Genomic DNA, 7244 nt, shown 5'->3' on the forward strand with positions numbered 1-7244 from the left:
GATGGACGATTGTTGCGGCCGGGCGAGAGGAGAGTGATAAACGAGGATGGCAGGGCGGGGCAGGTGGGTCATGCTGAGAGAGGGAAAAGTGAAGGGGGCTCAGCTTCTTGGGGAAAGAGGAGCGATTACAGACACGCCAACGGCTGATGGCATCAGGGATACTGCTGACGCAGTGCGTCGCCTGTGTGACAGCCGACAAAGGTGATTCAAGGCTCTCTGAAACCGGACACTGAAAGGGTGAGAGGAGAAGAGAGAGAACAAATGAAAGGAAGAGGGCGATGTGGTCTGAGGATTATTTTTCCCCTTGTCGCTGATTTGTGGCCGGTGTGCGCTGTACGTCGGCAGTCTCCCTTCATGCAGTTTCTGCCCCCCCCCCCCCCCTTTTGTCTCGCTCCTCTCTCTCCCGCTCTCTTTTTTCCCGAAGCCTGGAGGGAGCCAGTGGAGATTAAATGTTGCCTCCATAAGCCAAGCACATCATGTAGTTATGTTTCCCTCTCTCTCTTCTCTCTCTCTCCCTCTCCCTCCTTCCATTCTCTCTAAAACATTGTGCAAACACTACTGGGTCGGGTATTACAAGGACACAGAAAGAGGCTGTCAGAGGCCAAGACTGGAGTACATGCAAGAGGAAAATGGGGGAGAAACTGGGAGACTTGTTGACTGCAAATAGACTGAAATAAAGAAAAAAAGGTGGCCAAGCAGACACCCCCCCCCCTTCTGTCTCTCTCTCTCTCTCTCTCACTCTCTGCTCTCTCTCTCTCTCTGTGATACTGCAGCAGAGTGGGCCTCTGGCTTTAAATGAGTACAGCTGTGTGAGCAAATGAATGAACGATTTTTTCCTATATCCGACTTTTTTCCCCCTGCTGTTGGATGTGGATTTATCAAGGGAGCTTGGGACCTGGCGAAAGAGTGTGTTTTATCTACAGTACGATACAATTGCTGTTCCTTTCTGTGTCCTTCTAATTTTGCAAGCCTTTCATGCTTTTTACCAAAGGAGTGAGAGAGATGGAGGAAGAGAATGGTGAAAGAAAGCCAACAAACCCAAAACAGAGGGAAAGAGAGGGGCTTATGGAGAGGACTGATTGAACAAGGTGTCATTTTTTTTCTTCAGCAGTTATTTTGTTTTGATGCCTGCTTGTGAGAACGGCAGTTGTTGTTTGCTGGTCATCCTCTGAGGTACGTGTGAAAATGGGATGAACAGAAGAGGACGCGAGGGATGCAGATGGAGGAAGAGTGAGCAAACGAGAGCGCGAGCGAAGGAGAGTGCGGGCGCGTGTCTTCGGCGAGCCCGTTCGGCTCGTGGACATGCAAGCAGAGTCACTGCCGCTGTGGCCCTAGATTACAGGCTAGCAGACAGACACCGTCTCCCCCACCGTCTCCCCACCACCCCTCCACTCTGCCAGCCCTCCCCTCTATCTGCCAAAACATCCCCAGCTTTTCAATCTCCAGGTATTTCCCAAATCGCTGGTCCATTGTTTCTCCTCCTCTTTTTTTTTTTTTTTTAATCGGATTTGATCATGGGAGTGGCCTGTTGCCAGGCGCGTCCCTCTGCCCCTCGTCTCCATCCCCACGTGGTGCGCACCCCTGCAGCCCCGCCACCCATCCTTCCGCCCCCTGCTCCTCACCTCAGTCAGTTTCATTTCCAGCCCCCTGTCAGCCCACCCCACCCCCCCTCGCCTTGCCTCGCGCTCGCCCTCTCCTTGAAGCTCCCATAAACTCGGGTGCTCCTCGTCTGATTTACAGGTAGCTCCGTCAATGTGGGAGCTGAGAGCGGAGATATTTTTTTTAATTCTTTCCCTCTGTCTGGAACAGGCTGTAACAGAACGAGTAGTGGTGGTGTGTGTGTGTGTGTGTGTGTGTGTGTGGGGGGGGGGGGGGGGCATCCTCTGCAACAAAAATACGGTGAGTACGCTAAGACTTTCTTGTTTTTTTCTTGTCTTGTCCCCCCACCCCAGCCCCCCACCCACATTTGTGGCATCTGTTAGCCAATGGCTCTGTCTTTCTCTAAAACCTGTTTGCAGTATGCTCAGGGAGGACTGTGCTAGTTACCTTGTTTCCCTGGAGAAGACAATTTGGTTTGTATACGCAGGGGCTGGTAATATGTCTGTTAATATGCCATTGCACTGAATGGCGTTATTTTGGCATCTTATTCAGGTTAGTTGCTTCCTTTTTTCGCCTGACATGTTTTTCGTTCCCTCAATGGCTGGCTGCAGCAGCTGCCTGTGAACAGAGGCTGTAGGAATGAAAGAACAGCACGCAGCTCAGTTACCTGGAGCTGGGGCTCGTCTAGAAATGCCAGCGTGTTGTATTGTTTAGTCAGGGGGATGGGAAGAGAGAGAGTGACTGTGTGTATGTGTGTGTTTGTGTGTGTGTCGGGGGGGGGGGGGTCAATGTTGTGTCTGGCTAAAGGTTGCACTTGTTGTGTGTTACAGACCGTGGCCTCCCTGTCGGTACCACACAAGTGCAGAGAGGAAGAAATGTTCCGAAGCCAGGCTGTAGGAACATTGTCTGTATGTTTTTTTTTTTCTGCAGTGTCTACTCAGGATTTTGAGGTTTTCCTTTTTTTTCAGAGCACATTTCATGTGTGTTAAGGTTGCTTCTCATTTTATTGATGATTGCTCTGATAAGCGCGTGGTTACATGAAAAGCTATTTGTACTTCTCTCAATCCCTGAGACCCTAACTTGTGACGTTTCTCTGCCATGTCCACGAGTTAGGCTCTCGGGAGCTGTGAGGGGCACGCAGACAACCTACTGATTGAGGAAAATTGAGACAGACGTGCACAGATAATAGTAATAATAATAATAATAATAACAGTAGTAGTAGTAATAATAATAATAATAATAATAATAATTATTATTATTATTATTGACAAAACAGAAATGAAAATAGGATAAGCAATAAGATAGACACTGGAAAAATATGAATGAAGGCAAATACATTAAACTGTATAATCAACATATGAACATTACAAAGCAATGAAAAAACAACTGAGATGAAATGAAAAGAAAGTTTAAAATAAATGTCTTTAAAAGCAACTTAAAATTAGACGCAGAGGCACATTAATCAGCCACGGCCATGCTAACACTGTCTGGGCGAGTGCTCCACAGCACAGGGACCTGCACAGAAACAGATTGGACGCCTTTTGTTTTGAAGCTGTTGATCGGTACAGCGAAGAGACCCTTCTCAGAGTACCTAAGAACTCGTTCAGTTTTACAAGGCAACAGAAACTCCTCAATTCGTTCCTGTTCCAAACCATGAAGTGCTTTAAAAATAATTTTAAAATCTGACAATCCACTCTAAAAGCCAGTGGCAGTTTAAGGAGGCAAGGCATTACAATAATCCAGCTGCACGGATAACCACATGGATAACTTTTTCAGCATCCTGAAAAGATGAAAATTTTTGTTACATTTTTGGGGTAAACTCAGGAAAGTAGGAAAGGAAATAAATACGGAAGAGGGACGGGAGGGGGTTAAAATTAAGATAAATTAATCTTTTCAAATTATAATCACAGAGTGTGGCTCCTGTCTCGTCCTTGGCAAATTTGTATATGTTTTATTTCCCCTTGGCTGCTTTGAGCCCCGTCTCTCCACACCTTCCATCCTGAGTGTGGCGGTGAGTGCCACGGCAAGCGTGATGTTAATGACCCGGCATGCTTGCGTTTGACCCCGCAGAGCCCCCCCACGCTCACGCTCTGAAGCACGCGTGTTCCAAGCCTTTCATAAACGCCGCTGGGGCACGTGAGGACGAGCATGTGGCCGAGGATGGTCCCGCTTCTCGTCAGCTGCTTCCACGGCTCTGATGTTGCCTGAAGCCTTGCTGTGATTTCTTATGCCCCAGTACAGTGGCGTCCCCTCAGCTGAACCGGGGGAACAAATCTCTCTCCAGCACTGAGCATTTTTTCACCCCGCTAATTTTTGTTCGCGTTACTGCTGTGGGCCCACAAACCCTGAAGCCACCAGAGAAACTGTTCAGTCAAATAGTGAATGTGGAGAGCGTACCAGTACAAAGAGCCACAATGCAGTAACCCAAGTCGGTTTGTAGACATGTACATTACGTCTAGTTTCTGATATGGCTTTGATTATGGATGCTATGACAGTAATTTATTTCCTTCTGCACTATGATAAAATTAATATGATTGTCTTTATTAGGGTCAAAATGTGACAGCCACAATGCAGTAGCTGCTTCTGATGTTGGTTTGCAAGCTTTCAAGCAAGTTATATTTTTATGTGTTTTTAATGTAGCTCTACAGCTGGTCCCTTAACAGGGTCCTCAAATCCAATAAACTGTGTATAAAATGGCACCTTTTCCAGGGCTCTATGCGCCATGGCATGGCTCATACAGGCTGAGACAGCAGTCTGGCATATCTGACTAACTGAATATACGTAACCGAGAAGTGTTTACATTAGTGATCAGAGAAAATGGTAACTATGTATAGTGATGGTAGCAGCAAGCAAAGCCACACGTGCAGCCTTGATGGCATTTGGAGCACTGTGGATGTGTATCCATGAAAAAGGTGCACTAAGGCGTTTGAGCTGAGCTCAGACAAGAGGACTGGGTGATTTACCAGCTACAGGCTTGTGGTGTTGGGAGTCCCTTCATTATCACCTTTTAGTTTCCAGCTTAGTATAAAACATATCAGCACAGAACGCTGTTTTGTTGGCTTCAAAAGCCCTTCATTGATAATTCAGCTCACATATTCCCTCAGAACATATTGTACCAGTCAAAAGTTTGGACACACGTGGTTAAGATGATGGGAAACATGCACTCAAAGACATTTTGATCTAAAGACCAATGCTTAAATGCTTGAAATATGTTTCTTAGACAAATATAAATACTGAAATTGATGCCTGTGTCTGAATATCTTTAAAAAAAAAAATAGAATTTTTTTTTGAGCTACTTTGAAGAATCTAAAATATAAAATAGTTTTCGTTTGTTTAGCACTTTTTGGTCACTGCATAATTCCATTTGTGTTATTTCTTAGGTTTGATGTCTTTTTTATATTATTCTAATATTATTCTAAAAAGTGGAAAATAGGAAGAAAAACCCTTCTGTGAGTAGGTGTGTGGCATTGTATGCCTTCAACTAATGACCTCATTGACCTCTAAGTGCTGTGTTTGCATGGGCAATTGAGTGCCCATTTGTGGTATGACCTTTCGTGTGCACACACATCTTCATCTATGTGGTATGCATGTCCACTTGTGTGCACATCTGTGTGGTAATGAGAAAGGGGGAGACCGGTGTTTTAGTCCAGGTAGCTGTTGCTTCTCCATGTGATCTGGTAATTTCACATACAAATCACCAACATGATCTCCATACTTGCATAAAGTTAAGAAGCTTTTTTTTTTACTGCCCAGCTCATTCTTTTCTTTTTTAGAGAGCACTGCAGTATAAAATGATACCTTGTGGAGCCTCCTCCTCGTTTTTTATTGGAGCCTAAAGCAGGCTGCAGCACTGGTGCGTTCCCCCCGTTTACTGCGGCACAGAGAATTCTATCTGGGTTGCAGCTCTTTTGTTCAGCTGCGCTCCTCACCTCATGCTCCCCTGGCAAAGGAACAGACAGACTGGCGCCGGGGTCTGCAGCCCCGTTAAGGTGGACTGGGGAGTTGAGCGCCGAGAGCAGAACCGAGGGAGCTGCCGCCGAGCCCCTCGGGTGGAGCGGGCTGAGATCGTGACACGCCCCAGTCCAGCGTCGTCCGCCGCCACCCGCCGCTGCTGGGGCGCGTCCGACTGCTCCGTGGCACTTTTCTATTCCGGTGCTCTCGGTGGCACTTCCTGTTTGCTCCCTCACGGTGACCTGCGACCTGAAACTATGATTGAGCGGAGGTAGCTTTCACTGTGTCTTTGGTTGAGGGAAGCACTGCACCTGCTTTTAGTGAATGGTGAGGTTTTGTGTGGTTCCTCCTAGTCTTTTTTGTCTATTCGCATTCCTCCTGCTTCGCTTGTCTGAATTTGGATTGGCTGGGAAGTGGCCGTCTAGTCAGTGACACACAGCTGATATACAGTCACCGTATTCCCCTTTATCCATTACTGTCACATTACATCTCTTCATCACTGGTTTCGCTAACATGCAACATGAATCTACAGGAATCACACCAAAATATCCTGACTTCCCAGAAACAACAAGCTATTTCTGGGAACAACTACATTTTTTTGTGTTCTGTTCATTTGTTTCTGGGCTTCAGTTACTTCAGGAAAATGCTACTAAGGGGGTTAAAATATGGTTGGCCAACGCAGAGTATGAGCTGCAGCATGATTGCGTTTCAGGATGGAGACAGCCAGGATGAATTAATTTTTGACTGTTGCTGGCTGTGTGATGATGTCCAGCTTGCTGGCCTCCACTGTAAAGAATTATAGCGTTCCACTGCGTTCCAGAAACTTGTTACTGTTCATGAAGACCATGTACACATTGCAGAAGGGGAGACGAGGGTGCAGCCTCTGAAGCAGTCAGGAGGAGAAGGTTGGGCGATTGTAGTCCTTCATGGTTGTTTTCCATGGAATTCTGCCTGTACCATGTGCTAGCCTTAGGAGGGGATGTTTTATAAGGACATTTTCCATGCAACTACAAAAATGGGGTATTAAAAAGGGGTTTAGGCTCATGGGACACCGCTTTTGGTACAGGTGGTACCTTAGCAAGCGCAACGGGTTTCACTTGAACTGGGGGGACTGAGAAGATATTTCTTAATATGGAAATGGAAAATGTTAACAGCCACCAGGGTCAGATTATAACTTTTATGTTACACTGTATGACAACATCATAAAACAGTCTGGCATGAAGGCATTAATGGTGGATTTTGCCTCTGTTACTGGGATAATGTGTCAGGATGTCAATGATTGCTTTTTAATGCACCATGTTACTCCCCCTTCCAGAGGCAATTTGTCTGTAAACCTGTTTTTTGCAAGGGGTCAGGAAGTCATTTCATAGCTTTTCTCCTTCAGACTCCCTTTCTATTTTTATGACTACCTCTGGAAGCAGTGCTCTGTAAAGTGCTTTGTGACAATCTCATCATAAAGAGCCATATACCACATAAAAATTCAATGACTGATAATATTAACATAAGGGACTGTGAATTACTGGAAAAATTACAAAAACTAAAGGCAATTATCTTAGCAGCCCTTAAACGTATATACCCAAGAGTGCTGAAAGAACTGGGAGAGGTCATTCTTAATCCATTAACAAAGTTTTTTACGCAGTCACGTAAACCTGATGAAATTCCTGATGATTGGAAACAAGGCTGTGTAATACTGG

Source organism: Megalops cyprinoides, chromosome 9 (genome assembly GCF_013368585.1).
Source record: "Megalops cyprinoides isolate fMegCyp1 chromosome 9, fMegCyp1.pri, whole genome shotgun sequence".
NCBI lineage: Eukaryota > Metazoa > Chordata > Actinopteri > Elopiformes > Megalopidae > Megalops > Megalops cyprinoides.